A 15801-nucleotide genomic window follows, 5' to 3' on the forward strand; every position below is an offset into this window, starting at 1 on the left:
AGTCTTAAGAACTGTTGTGTTACAGATCCTAAAATAAATATAGATTAAATTTTGCATGACGTTTTATATCTTACCAGAAATAAACTCCATATTCTTCATTCAAGGGTGTCAGAATCTGGTTCCAGTCTTTCATTCTAGCATTTCTGCCAGTATTCTCCTGTGGGTACCTTGTATATCAGCAAAACTGGACTTTTCCTGTTGCCATGCCTGTGCTTATTCCTGAGGTTCCCCTTGCCTCCAGAGCCCTTCCTCACAGTTCAGCCTCAGTTGTCACTACTTTCTCTATGGATTCCGTGGGGACTAAACGAGCCAGAGAAAACATTTCTGCCTTTCTGGGTATTTTGTTTTGTTCTCATTGTATTCCCTGGACCTTGGAACCTTGACTATATTGAGGTGATTAAGGTAATAATCTTTCTGAACCATGGTCTGCCTTGTTTTATATTGTTATTTGTATACTTGTCTGCTCTAGTCTGTCAGACACCTGGTTCCATGCACGAAGACAGCTTTTACTCATTTTTAACAATAAGATAGTTTGATAAATATTTCTTGAACAAATGTGAGGTATCTTCTCTGTACGTGGGTAGTCAAGCAGAATTTGGGACTATAGGGTAGAATCACAAAATTTATGAGCACAACGGTAGGAGAGAATATCACAGTCCCTGAGTTCTCTCTGATCTGAGTCGGTGGGATGATCAGACTGGTGGAGTACTTTATAGCTCCTGCCCCATCAGAGATACCAGTTTGATGTTTTTCAAGACAGTCCTCAGTTGTGAGATAAATCTGAACTGAGATGGTACTGTGTCATGTGTGCATACAAGGGGGAGTATTTGTAGCATTTGGTTTCATGGGTGCTAGTCTCAGCAGCACCTTATGTTTTGAATTTCTGTTCCACCTTAGGTAAGGCTCTTATGTTGAACACTAAAGCTTTTATTTTCTTACCTGTTCAGTACTGCCCTTGCAGGTTAGTGAGTGGTTTAAAACTAGGCAGTGAGTTTCTATGTGTTAATATACATGACTGGGGGGTTTGCAGAATTTCATATTTGGTGGTGAAGAGTATTTGATCTGAACCAACTGGAGGGTGATGAGAGTATGTGTTAAGAGCAGTGTACAGGGGAGAACTCACTGGTGTTTATGATGATCGGTTTTTTTTTGAGTCAGCTTTATTAAGGTATGATTTACATTAAATAAAGAGTCACCAGTTTTAGGTGTACAATTCATGGAGTTGTGACTGTTGTACATATACATGGTATAACCACAACCGCAGTTGTGAGGTAACATTTCATCAACACCAGAAGTTCCCTTGAGCCCTTTTACAGTTAGTACCCTTCCCCCACTCCTTAGTCTCTGGCAACCATTGATCTGCTTTCCATCACTGAAGTTTCGCCTTTTTAAAATGGAATCATATACTCTGTAGTCTGACTTCCTTCACTTAGCACAGTTCTTTTGAGTTCATTCATGTTCTTGTATTTGTTCATTGTCTTGTATTGCTGAGTAGTTATTCCATTGTTTAACCACAGTTTATCCTTTCTAGTGTCATCTTTTGGTGAGCTTGAAACTGCACATTATTTGTTTAAGGGTTTAGTTGACATCTGGTATCCAAACTACACATGAGTATGATTTTTCTTGTTTAGAAGCTCATTAAAGTCAAATAGAATCTTAGACTAAAGGACTTGAATGTAGTGGTTATAGTGGTTACATATGAATCTGGTAATGTTTCTTCAAGTGTGGCCCTTAAACCACCTGCATCAGTTTCCTGGGGTGCTTACCAAGCATGCCAATTCCTGGGCCTTCTCTCAGTCTTAGTGAGTCAGTCTGTGAGTGGAGAAGTCTGAGTGCTGTAAGTGGATATCAGTACTACAGAGGATTCATCTCATCCCAGTGAGTGTCCTTCAATGTTTCCTGTTCAAGCCTCTCACCGGTGTCAGTTATTTACCACCTACCCTTCCTTCTACCGAGTCCACTGGCACAGCAGCAGATCTCGTTCTACTAGAAAGTTGGGTCTGGAAATATTTCACTGCTTCCAGCTGCTGCCTAGTAGGGCAAGCTTCCTTCCTGGCTCTCCAGTCACTAGTTGTATGACCTTGAACTTACCCCCTGTGCCTTATTATCCTCATCTGTGAAGATGGGGTGAATAATAGTACTTCAGAGTTGTTTGAGCATTGAGTTAAGTATATGAGTAAAGTACTCAGAATAGTTCTATTATTTAAGAGTTTGATTTTTAAAATATTGTTATTTTGAGTAATATTTTTATTGCCACCCTGAAAATATACATTCATTATTTGTTTTAACTCATGTTTACCAGTTTATCAATCACCATTTTTTCTTGTAATTTAGACCTTCCTTCCTCATCGTTTCATGTCTTCCTGAAATCTATTCTTTAGAAGTTTCTTTAGAAGAAGTCTGTAAATGATAAACTCAGTTTTTGTTGATTTGAAAATACCTTTATTTGTTTTATGTATACATGTTTTCCTTCCTTCCTCCCTCCCTTCCTCCCTTGGCTGTGTTGGGTCTTCGTTGCTGCGCGGGGGCTTTCTCTAGTTGCAGTGGGTGGGCTTCTCGTTGCGGTGGCCTCTCTTTGTTGCGGACCACGGGCTCTAGGCGCGCGGGCTTCAGTACTTGTGGTGCACGGGCTTCGTTGCTCTGAGGCATGTGAGATCTTCCGAGACCAGGGATCGAACCCGTGTCCCCTGCATTGGCAGACAGATTGTTAACTGCTGCGCCACGAGGGAAGTCCCTACGTGTTTTCTTTAGCCAGTTATATAACTGAAAATGACAGTCATTTGGCTCTTAGCACTTTGATGATCTTACACCACTGTTGTTTGACTTCTTTCTTTTGTGACCACTAGTGACGGTGTAATTGTCATTTCTATGTAGAAAATCTGGCCGTTTTTCCCCCGTTTTTTTCTCTTGGCTTTGGAGTGCTTCAGTTTTATTGTTCTGGAGATTTCTCCTTGTCTGGAACACTTTGTGCTTTCTGAATTTGAGATGTATGTTCCTTATCAATTCTGGACAATTCTTAGCTCTTCTTTCTTCTCCCTTCTTCAAGAAGCCCAAAGAGTAGATTGGTTAGATCTTCTCATTCTCTACTCTACTTCTCAACCTTCCGTCATGTTTTCGATCTCTTTCTCTTTCTGTGATACTGGGTTCGCCAAAAAGTTCACTCAGGTTTTTCCTGTTTTACAGTAGAACCCAAGGAAACTTTCTGGCCAACCTAGTACATCCTAGATGATTTCTTCAGATCCATCTTCCAGTCTCTTGTTTGTTGTCTAATCAATCAATGAATTTTAAGTCTCATGCTTTAATTTCCTGCTTGTGCTTTCATTTCCTTCCTTTATTTCTATCAGTATTATATTTATTGTATATTCTGTATTTCATAGTACTAGTATCTGAAGTTACTTTTGCTGTTTATTATTTCTTTTGGCTTGCTCATTGGGTATTGTTTCCTTATTTATTTGGTGATTTGAAAAAAAATTATTAAATCACACCTGCCCAACCCAATCTTAACTGCTTGGAGTCCCAGTTAGCCCTGATTGAGGATGCATTTCTCCCAAGAGGATTTGTTTTTAACTTCTTCCAGGTGCCCAGGGATGGCAGTGACCCGGAAGCACTCTAAGTTAATTCTTGGCTTGGAGGTTTCAGAACTAGCAAGGTATAATAATAAATTCAAATGCTAACTCTGCCCAAGGAGAAGCTTGAGATTGCAGATTAATAGGAGAGATTTCCCCTACCTCTTTCGTCGAGAGAGTTTGGGTATCCGAAATTCGACTCACTGGTTGATCCTAGTTCTTGTTTCTCTAGTCCTATCTCTTCCTAGAACCTGTCTTTGGATAGCAATTGTAGCTGGAATCCTAACCTTATTCTTGAGCCTCTCCCATTGGGTTTGGATTTGGTGCTTGCAGAATCTCCCGTTTCTCTGGAAAATGTTTTTCTGATAGCTTCTTTAGGTATCCACCAGTCTCTGAAAACGGCCATTCCTACAGGAATAATATTAATGTGCTTCAGCATTTTTGAAGAACTATAAACACAATTCCTATAGTAAGGTTGGTATTAGTGCTAATTGAAACAACAGTCTTAAAAAATAAAGCCATTTATCTAATATTGAAGAATGTGTATGGCTGAAATTATAAAGTTTGAAAGAGGCAGAACGTATTGCAGTGGACTAATAACTCTTCAGATGACCAAAACTCTCTGCCAGCAATTGTAAATTTTGTCTTCCACCTAGGGGAAACAGTTTTTAAGATGGGAACTCTTCTGTTGTGTAAAGTCCATTGAAACCTAGTTCACAAGAAAGTCTTTGAGGATTAGGCTTAACTTTGTACTTGTCAAAAAAGACCTAGTTAGAACAAGTCATGTGTTACTGGAGAATGTTTATTAAGCAGTTTGCTTACGTGTTAACTTTTTAAAATCTATGTTAGACATCTTTTTTTTTCCCCCCAAAGATGGTTATAGCAGCAGTACAACCCATTTTGTCATATTGCCTTGTAGAAATATGTGATAATTAACAATAGAGATGCTTCTGAAACTTTCTTAAATCTCATAACCAATCATGATTATAAAATACATGAGTTTAGAAGCAGAGAGGTTAAGAGGTAGATTGATGCTGACCTTTGCATTAGCACAGTTACGGATGAGCAGAAAGGGCCAGAGGTCTGATAGCGCTGTCATGCATAATATATCAGGGTGTACCTCCTTATTATTCACAGCTGGAGCCCTGAGGAAACAAGTTCATGGTAACCACACACCAGAAAGGTGAGAATAGGACGTGAGGATTAACCTTTATTGACTGCCTACCACGTGCACAGTTACCATACCAAGGAATTTATGTATCATCCCTTTTAAATTACCATAAACCTCTGACTTTCTTGAGAGGCTCAGGGAAGTTGTCACTGACTTGAATTCTCGTGGATTTTTAAGTGATGGAACCGGTATTCACACTAACCCACAGGCTTTCTACCAGAAAACTGCATGTCGTTTGGAGCTGGACTTTTATCCTAGCTTTCCAGCCCTAGACAGTTCATTTTGTTGTTCTTTAGTAAATTCTCCCGAGATGCCAAGGGTGAGGGAGGGGGGGAGGGGTGGTGGGGTCAGAGATAGGAACCACTTTCCCAGCATCCACTTTGCCTTTCCTTATTTTTCTTTCTTGTCTTTATAAATTAATAATTAGTTTCAGTAGCCGTGCGCATGGTGCCCAACTGAAAAAGTATGAAAGGAGTATAAGGAATTTTTGAAAAGTTAATTCCTCTCCCTGACCATCAGTCATTGAGCTCCTTTTCCTGGAGGAGAGCCATTATTGTCAGTTTCTTGTTGCTCCCACCAGAAACAGTCCGTTAACATGAGGTGCATGCATTGTATTATATCTGTAAAACGAATGGTACGCGCCATACACAAATGCGCTGCGCCTTTGTGTTTATCGACATATCTTCCATATTAGTACATAGAGGACAGCCTCTTTATTTTCGTGTAACAACTTTATTGAAAGATAATTTATGTACCATAAAATTTAAAATGTGCAATTCAAAGATGTTTCAGTCTACTCACAGAATTTTGTAACCATCACCAACCACCTAATTTTAGAACATTTTCATCACCCCCAAAATAAATTCTGTACACTTGAGTAGTTACCTCCATTTCTTCCCACCCCCTCAGCCATAAGCGGCCACTGTAGCATCTATCAGTACTTCCATTACTTTTTATTGTTGAGTAATATTCTATTATATTACTATTTTGTTTTATTTATCCATTCATCAGTTAATGGACATTAGATTGTTTCTGCTTTGGGGTAGTACAAATAATGAGGCTAAGAACATTTATGCGCAAGTTTTTATTTTTGATGTATGTTTTAGCTTCTCTTGTGTATATACCTAGGAGTGGAACTGCTGAGTCATATGGTAACTGTTTAATCTTTTGAGAAACTGCTTCTAGTTTTTCAAATGTTTTTCAAAATGCGTACATCATTTTCCTTTCTTATAAACAGTCTGTGAGGGTTCTAATATTTGCATATTTTTGCCATCACTTGTTAGTATCTGTCTTTTTGATTATTGCCATCCTAGTACGTGTGGATTCGTGGTTCATTGTGGTTTTGATTTTTGTTTTTCTGATGGCTAAAGATGAACATCTTTTCTAGGAGTTTTAAATAGTTTTAGGTCTTAACATCTGGGTCTTTGATCTACTGTGAGTTAATTTTTGCGTGTAGTGTGAGATAGGAGTCCTGCTTTATTCTTTTGCATGTGGGTGTTCATTTATCTCATCACCTTTTGTTTAAAGACACCGTTCTTTCCTTATTGAATGGTCTTGGCACCTTTGTTGAAAAATCATTTGATGGTAATGTGAGGGTTTATTTCTGGACTCTCAGTGCCACACTCTGTTGATTACTGTACCTTTTAGTAAGTTTTGAAATCAAGAAGCATGAGTCTTCCAGTATTGTTCTTTCTCAATATTGGTTTGGCTATTCTGGGTCATTTCATTTCCATATGAATTTTAGGAATGGCTTACCAATTTCTGCAAAGAAGCCAACTGGTATTTTGATAGGCATTGAATTGAATCTGTAGATCAGTTTGGGGCATACTGTCATCTTAACAGAATTAAGTCTTCAGTCCATTAACGTGGGATGTGTTTCTGTTTATTTAGATCTTCTTTAATTTCTTTCAGTAATATTTTCTAGCTTTGATAGTATATATTTTGAACTTCTTTTGTTAAATTTATTCCTACGTACAGTTGACCCTTAACACGGGTTTGAACTGCTTGGGTCCACTTATACGTGGATTTTTTTTAATAGTATGTACTACAGTACTACACAGTCCACAGATAGTTGACTCTGTGTATATGGAGGAACCACATACACAGAAGGCCAACTATTAAGTTGTACTTCGATTTTCAGCCATGCCCCAACCCTCTAATTGTTCAGTGTTCAACTGTATCTTATTCTTTCTTTTTCCATGGAAAGCAGAAAAATGATTTATTCTAAAAGATAGCAGAAATAAGAAATTCATCCTGTTAATATACTTTGGTATAATTCTGGTGAGGCAGATTTTTCCCTCTGAACATGTTCTCCTACTGACTGCCCCACTGGAGTCTTATTGCCTTGTAACAGTTCTTAAACATTTCGCTGATTCCCATGTTGAGAGCAGGCAGGAGCCATCTTCAAATCCACAGGTTCCAAGGAGAGAGTAACATTATTTCTCCGAAGAACAGCACTTTCTATCTCAGAAGAGTACATAAACATTTTATGGAGGCAGCATACTTTAGGTTAAATAGGTACATCATTCATCAAAGTGTAATAAGAAAGGTGACCAGAAAAAATACTGCATTGTAGAATAAGGCATTCAAATGTGGTGGGAACATTTAAGGCAGTTGATGGCTAAAAGGGTTGAGTTAAGGAAGGTGGTCTGGGTGTGGAGGTGACTTTGCATCCAGAGGAGTTCTCTTTGTGGCCTCAGTGACTGAGCACGGGCGAGCAGGTCTTCTTCCTCAAGGCCAGTGATGCTTGAGGTACCAGATGGTTTCATTTTTCAACTGTGGTCCAAAGAGAGGGTTGAGTTGGGCCAGAATTGCAATCAGCCAAAAGAGATAGTGGCAAACTGAACAGGTCACCAATATGGTGATGATAACTCCCCAGTTGGGACCCTTACAGATGAACCAGGGCACCAGGAAGCTGATGAAGCCACAGAACATGCTCATCATAATGAGAGGCACCGTGAGGCCGGTATATGCCATGGTTGCCACCGGAGCTCTGTGTTTTATTCTTTTTGATGCTATTGTGGATGGAATTTCCTTAATTTCATTTGCCTCATTTTTTATAGAAGAGTTATGTTGTATGCATGTGCCATAATCTATCATCATGTTATTAACAAGTCTCCCATTGATGGACATTTAGACCCCAATATATTGCTATTTACGGACATTGTCACTGTGAGTATCAGGTGAATTCCAGTAAGGAGGTGTGCTGAGCTAAAGGATATTCAAATATTGGAATCATCTGTCAAATTAAAAATGAATATACTCTTCCTGTTTATAATTTTACAGCTAAAATTTCCAATGGTGGGCTGTATAAAAAAATGTTCCAAACTCTTTTCAGTTAATTTTGTTTACTTATTAAAAGTAATGATATGCTAGAGGAGGTTCACGTTGCTAAAATGTTGCCTAGAGCAGCACTGTCCAGTAGAACTTTCTGTGATGATAGAAATGTTCTATTATCTGCACTGTTCAGTACCATAAGTCACCAGCTGTATGTGGTTCTGGCTGCTTGAGCCCTTAAAATGAGGCTAGGGTGACGGAAGAACTGAATCTTAAATTTTACTCTGTTTAATTTGGCTAGTGGCTATTGTGTCATATAATTATAGTTGCTTTTTGATTTAAATCTTGCGGAGGTGTGCAGAAGCCATGTTCAAAGTGGTACATCTTGCGTTATTTCCTGAGTAGCAGGAGGAAGTTGTTCTAGTTAAGTTTCATCAACATACAGGTCTTAGTAAACAATTCTCCCCCCACCCCCCGCCGTTTTTTTTTTGTAGTGGCGGTTTACCCTGTACCCAGCTGGCTTCAGATTGCCTACAAACAGAGCCTTTTAGATAGAAACACATGGGTTCTTAGTTTGCTAGTTTTTATATGATCTCGTCCTAATGTAAAAAGGTAGGCTTATATGAGGTAAAACTTATATATTCTCCAAAATCTGTCTTTGAAATTTATGGATTTATCTTGGTGATTATGCTCTGGGTCACTGCTTGCAGATCATGAACCAGGAAGGCTAGAATCTGTTGGTGGTTTGACTAACCTTGGTATGTTAGCTCTTAACTAGGCGTTGCTCTTGTCTCTTCAACCCCTCAGTTGTCTTTGGCACTCTCACATGCTTGGAGAGGCATTGTTTACCAGCTGTTTACTATGACCTCTGTTTCTATTGGCAGCCTAAACCTTTATTTTTTAACTATAGATTCTATATACCAAGCAGTCCACCAAGGATGTCCACAATGCTGGACATCCCACATGCCCCTCAAACTCTGATGAGCTGAAACAGAAGTAAGCTTTCACTGCAAACCACTCCTCCTCCTGCTGCGGTGTTCTCTCTCCAAATTAATGGTAACACTATCTTACTGTCAGAAACCTAGGAGACAGACACCCACCTCCAGCAAATGAATTACTGAGTTCTGAGTTCAGGTTTTCATCATTTCCTCCTGCGACACCTCACTAGTTTCCCTGCTTCTGTCTTTTATCCTTTCCACCCATTCTGTATACCAATTTCATATGTTTTTTGCAGAGAGCAACTCTCTGGTCCTAAAATTGTGTTTCAGTGGCTCCTACTTGCCTTAAGGATAGAGCGCGAATCCCTTAGAACTGTGGGTCGTTCCTCTGTCAACTGGCTGCTGCTGAACCTCTTCCCTGTCTCCAGCCACACTGGACTACTTTAGGCCTTTGTGCCTCTCATCACCCTGTTCCTGGGCCTTGGCCACCCTCCTCCACCCCCTGTGCCGCATTCTGTTCTGTCTCTAAGATCACTCCCAGCATGTAGATGTTTCTGGCTCAGCCCTCTGCCACCTCCTCCTCTATAACAACACTTGGAGCAGTTATGTTCCTATATTCTTGTGTTTACAGGCATTTCTCTAGAGCCCTCTTGCTAGACCATGCATCCCTCAGTGCCGGGCTCCTTTGTACCCCGGTACACGTCATGGTGCATGCTATACGCCAGGGATCCCCAACCCCCGGGCCACGGACCGATATCGGTTGGTGACCTGTTAGGAACCGGGCCGCACAGCAGGAGGTGAGTGGCAGGCGAGTGAAGCCTCATCTGTATTTGCAGCTGCTCCCCGTCACTCGCATTGCCACCTGAGCTCCACCTCTTGTCAGATCAGTGGCAGCATCAGATTCTCATAGGAGCGCAAACCCTACTGTGAACTGTGCGTGCGAGGGATCTAGGCTGCGTGCTCCTTATGAGAATCTAGTGCCTGATGATCTGAGGTGCAGCTGAGGCGATGCTAGCGCTGGGGAGCGACTGCAAACAGAGATTATCATTAGCAGAGGGGTTTGACTGCACAGAGACCCTGATAAATCAGCTGCCTACAGAGTCATATCAAAACCCTATCAGTGAGTGGCAAGTGACAAGCTGCATCTTACGGAGTAGACTGGACCTAAGGCACACACTTCAGGTGTCAACTGTCTCCTGTCACCCCCAGGTGGGACCATCTAGTTGCAGGAAAACAAGCTCAGGGCTCCCACGGATTCTGCATTATGGTGAGCTGTATAATCATTTCATTATGTAGTACAATGTAACAATAATAAGAAGGAAAGTGCACAATAAACGTAATGTGCTTGAATCATCCCGAAACCATCCCCCCACCCCATCCCATGGAAAAACTGTCTTCCACGAAGCTGGTCCCTGGTGTCAAAAAGGCTGGGGACCGTTGTTATATGCTATTCTGAGTATTTGTGGAATCAGTGGATACCATTTTTACACGCTTTTGGGCTCTGGATTAAACTTTTCTGTCTGCCTTTCTCTTCTTCAGTAGTAATAACGTGTACTGCCAGGCCCCACACTGTTTTATGAAATATTAATAATACAGGTGGATGAGAAGTCTATAGCTCCGTCATACATATGTTGTTAGGTGGTCAAGTAGTCAACTCGTTTGCTGTCTAAGGTGTAGTTTAGTTGGGAAGCAGGTGTGATTTACTTACATCTTCACTAACTATGTTCAGTGTTCTAGAAGACGACACAGTCTTAGTAAGACCATGTAAAGTGTCTGGCTTGGAATTATGATTGTTTCTGTTAGAATTTGGGGAATAAGTTTTTGTTTTCCTTTCTTTTTTTTTTTTAACTTGCCTGTGCCCCAAAGAGAATTGGCTGTCACATTCTTATTACCCAGCTTCTTAATTCCTCTGATCATTTCAATTATTTAAAAAACCCCAGATTTGGTTGAGGCCAAAATCTGATAATTTAAAATGAACTACTCTATTACTTATTGAGAACTTGGCAGCTCTATTCATTTTCTATTGCTGCACAAATTACCACACTTAGCAGGTGAAAACAATACCTGTTTATTAGCTCACAGTTCTGTAGGTCAGAAGTTAGGGCTGCACAGGTGGCTGATTTCTCACTGGACTGAAACCAAACTGCTTGCCAAGGCTGCAGTTCTCATTTGGGGATTGGAGTCCTCTTTTAAGATGACTAGTTATTGGCAGAACTCTTCCTTGCACTGAAGTTGTTGTTATCCTTCTAGCTGTTGGCTGGGGACCACTCTCACTCCTAGAGGCCACCCGTAATTCCTTGCTCTGTTGGCCCTAATGGGCAGTTCCTGACATGAATGTTTGCTTTTTTGCAGGTTAGCTCAAGCACGCCCCTGACTTTTTCTTTGACCAGTCAGAGAAAAACCCTCACCTGTAAAAAGGCTCATGTGGTTAGGTTAGGCCCACCCAGTGTATCTGCCCTTTTGCCATATAACATAACATAATTACAAGAGTGATATCATATTCACAGGGCTACCCACACTCAGAGGAACAGGGAATTACACAGGGCAAGGGTCATTGGGGCTCAATTTAGAATTCTGCCTACCACAGCAGACACTTCACATTTAGGTTTGATTTATACAAAGTTTAGAAATTCTCTTTTCATTGGAGAGGAATACATGAAATCATTGTGGCTTTTTCCTCCCTAGCTGTGTGACTTTACCCAGTGCTACAGCAGCTAGCCTTTTTAGATAAGCTATTTTGAGAGAAAGTGTATACTGATTGATTCTGTCCTTAAGTAGAAATGCCAGATTGCATGTTTCTCAGGCTGACAATTACCACCAAGAGAGGAAGAGTGAGAAGGAGGGTGGGAGGAAGAGAGTGAGTTTTAGATTTAGGCTGTCGACATACGAGGAAAGAAAAAGAAATTTGACTTTATGTGAATGTCCCTAGAATACTACCTGAAGAAATTGGTTTGGGATTCCTTTTCTTTATGTTTTGGTTAAAGATTAACTGAATTAATTTCTTAAATGGTGTCAGTTGCCATTTAAGCTGATAACAAAGGAAAGTACTTCTTTTTCTGCCAAATGTGAGGTTTACTTCTTTTTCTCTGCTGGAATGGAAAAGAAATAGCAGCTGGAAGGAAATCAGAGAACTCCCATCTGGTTGCTGTGGCAACTTAGAGCAGATGATGTATGCATTTTGCAAGGGTTGTTCAGTTTTTTCTCACTTTACTAATAGAGCAAATGTACATGAAAAATATAATATGAAGTCGATAAGCATGATAAAATAATCTTAGTATTCTAATGTAATATTTAAAGAAAAATATTTTGTTTTTAAGAAGATGTTGGGGGTAGGAGTTTATTATTTTATTTTATTTATTTTTGCTGTGTTGGGTCTTCGTTTCTGTGCGAGGGCTTTCTCTAGTTGTGGCGAGCGGGGGCCACTCTTCATCGCGGTGCGCGGGCCTCTCACTGTCACGGCCTCTCTTGTTGCGGAGCACAGGCTCCAGACGCGCAGGCTCAGTAGTTGTGGTTCACGGGCCTAGTTGCTCCACGGCATGTGGGATCCTCCCAGACCAGGGCTCGAACCTGTGTCCCCTGCATTAGCAGGCAGATTCTCAACCACTGTGACACCAGGGAAGCCCGAGACTACTTTTAATATGTCACAAGGGCCTGATAGCCCTATTTGGAGTAATGATTAGAATATTTAGTTATGTTTTATGTAGGGCAAAATAAATATAGTTCTTTGTGAAAAATATGAATGACTAGTTGGAATTTTGCTTTCTAAATTTTTTATTCCAGTCACTGAGTTGGTACATTTTCTTATGTATACATACACGTTCTGAAATTACTAGTGCCTTATAGAAACTTCAGATGATTAGATAGACTCTCTACTTTTTACAGAACTACATGTTATTTTTCACTGTGAATGTATTAGGCATTTGTAAAAGAGACCATGCATATAGATTGCTTAAATCTAAATGTAGATATTTATGATTTTTCTTGGAAGCATATACTTTATTAAGGTATAAGGTGGATATTAAAAGGTATTATATAGTCGTATAGGCTTTTGCTTTTTAAAAAACAGCTTTTTGAGGTATAATTCAAATACCATACAACTTAGATTTTTAAAGTATGCAGTTCAGTATTTTTTAAGTATATTCACATGGTTGTATAACCATCACCACATGAGAACGTTTTCATGCCTCCTGAAGAATCCCCCGTATCTATTAACAGTCAATTTCCACTTCTCTCTTCCCCTGCTCCCAACTCCAAGCAACCATTAATACACTCTACAAATTTCCCTATTCTGGACGTTTTGATGTAAAATGGCATCATTCAACGTGTGTTCTTTTCTGACTCGTGTTTTTCATTTAGCGTAATGTTTTCAAGGGTCATCCTTACTGTAACATGTATTATCAGTACTTCATTTGTTTCTATTGCTGAATAATATTACATTGTAAGAATATACCACATTTTACTTACCCATCTATCAGTTGATGCACATTTGGGTTGTTGCTGCGTTTTATCTATTCTGAATAGCACCGCTATGAACATTTTTACACAAGATTTTGTGGGGTCAGATGTTTTCATTTCTCTTGGGTATATACCTAGGATTGGAATTGCTGGGTTTCATGGTAACTCTAAATTCAACCTTTTCGGAACTACCAGATATTCCAGAACAGCTGTGCTATATTATACTCCTGCTACAGTAGTATGATGGTTCCAGTGTCTTCATTCTTGACAATACTTGTTGTTGCCTGGTGTTTTTTTTAATATAACCATTCTATTGGACGTGAAGTAGTATCTCATTGTGGTTTTGACTTCCCTCTTCCAATTGACTAATGATGCTGAACATCTTTTCATGTGCTTATTGGTCATTTGTATATCTTCTTTGGAGAAATGTCTGTTCTACTTCTTTTCTTTAATTTTTAAAATTTGTTTCTTTATCGTCGTGTTACAAATTTCTTTTTATATTCTAGATACAAGTTTGTTTAAAGCTGTATGATTTATAAATATATTCTTCCATTCTCTGGGTTGTCTTTACTTTCTTGATGGTGCCCTTTGAAACGCAAACGTTCTCAATTTTGTTCAAGTCCAGTTTTATCTTTTTTTCTTCTATTGCTTATGCTTTTAGTATCATATCTAAGAAACATTGCCAAGCCTAAGGTAATCAAGATTTACTCATATTTTTTCCTGCAAGTTATTAATTTTTTTTTTTTTTTTTTTTTGTGGCGTGCGGGCCTCTCACTGTTGTGGCCTCTTCCGTTACGGAGCACAGGCTCTGGACGCGCAGGCTCAGCAGCCATGGCTCACGGGCCCAGCCGCTCCACGGCATGTGGGATCCTCCCGGACTGGGGCACGAACCCGTGTCCCCCGCATCAGCAGGCGGATTCTCAACCGCTGTGCCACCAGGGAAGCCCTCCTGCAAGTTATTATTTTTTTAAAAAATATTTTAATTTATTTATTTGGCTGCACCGGGTCTTAGTTGCGTCACGCGGGATCTTTTCGTTGTGGCATGCGGGATCTTTTAGTTGCGACATGCATGTGGGATCTAGTTCCCTGACCAGGGATCGAACCTGGGCCCCTGCCTTGGGAGTGTGAAGTCTTAACCACTGGACCACCAAGGGAAGTCCCAAGTTATTAATTTTGAGTTAATATTTATGTATTTATGTGAGGTAGGGTTACAACATTGTTTTGTATGCAGATAGCCATTTGTCCCAGTTACATTTGTTGAAAGACTATTCTTTCACCATTTAGTAGTGTTGGCATTGTTGTTGAAAATATTTATGAGTTTTCCCCCCCACAGCTTATGTGCTTCTAGTAATTCTTTTTTTTTTTTTTTTTCTGGCCATGCCGCATGGCTTGCTGGATCTTAGTTCCCTGACCAGGGATTGAACCCAGGCCACAGCAGTGACAGCGCCAAGTCCTAACCACTGGACCACCAGGGAACTCCCTATTAATTCTTATATGTAATAACTTTTTTGGTTTGTCTTTTGAAATAACTTCTTGATGGTTTTCAATAGGATTAGTGAAAGTTGTCTTTTTTTTTTTTTAATCGCTTGATGTATTTCATGAGTATACACTTGGTGAGATCACCTCTTGATCTTTTAAACAGTTGAGATTTAACCAGGCTTTGAGGTGCTGTAGAAGCCACCAGAGACCAGTTTGAAGAAGGCAGCCTTTAAAGACAGTGTGGCATCATTCTCTCTTACGTCCGTCTGCCCTAAGACAAATTTACTGTGTTTTTCCTGTGCAGTAGGCAGTAACAAGGCTGGATGGGATGAAAAGGAGTCAGTGATTGGACTGTAACATTTGGTAGTTACAGTGTACTTATCTTACTATGATGAACTGGGTAATTTGAGAGTTGGTGATAATTGGTGTGAAGCAGGTTACTGGGAGAAGCCTCAGAAAAAAATATTCACTGATATGACCAGGAATCTCTGCCAAGACAGTCCTCTGCTATTGTTGAACCTGAGGGTTTAGAGTGATGCCATCTAATAGAAATGTAATGTGAGCCTCATTTGTAATTTAAAGTGTTCTAGTAGCCACATTTAAAAAAAAAAGATGAATTTAATTTTAATAATTTATTATATCCAAAACATTATTATTTTAACATGTAATAAATATGAAATTATCATTCATATATATATATATATATATATATATATATATATGTGTGTGTGTGTGTGTGTGTGTGTGTTGTTGTTGTTTTTCCAGTACGTGGGCCTCTCACTGTTGTGGCCTCTCCCGTTGCGGAGCACAGGCTGCGGACGCGCAGGCTCAGCGGCCATGGCTCACGGGCCCAGCCGCTTCACGGCATGTGGGATCTTCCCGGACCGGGGCACGAACCCGTGTCCCCTGTATCGGC

The 15801-nt window shown here is 40.0% G+C and overlaps 1 protein-coding gene, 1 non-coding gene and 1 pseudogene across 11 annotated transcripts in view; 1 reads left to right on the plus strand and 2 right to left on the minus strand.

The window, feature by feature from the left end:
• The window catches only part of SRPK2 (SRSF protein kinase 2), a 227473-nt gene that overhangs the window by 136800 nt on the left and 74872 nt on the right, over positions 1–15801 (plus strand). The window lies entirely within an intron of this gene.
• LOC137228555 (V-type proton ATPase subunit e 1 pseudogene) lies at positions 7399–7713 on the minus strand (annotated as a pseudogene).
• Positions 14810–14881, minus strand: TRNAD-GUC (transfer RNA aspartic acid (anticodon GUC)). The gene has a single exon. It is a non-coding gene; the product is annotated as a tRNA-Asp (tRNA).

This window comes from Pseudorca crassidens, chromosome 8 (genome assembly GCF_039906515.1).
Source record: "Pseudorca crassidens isolate mPseCra1 chromosome 8, mPseCra1.hap1, whole genome shotgun sequence".
In the NCBI taxonomy this organism is placed as follows: domain Eukaryota; kingdom Metazoa; phylum Chordata; class Mammalia; order Artiodactyla; family Delphinidae; genus Pseudorca; species Pseudorca crassidens.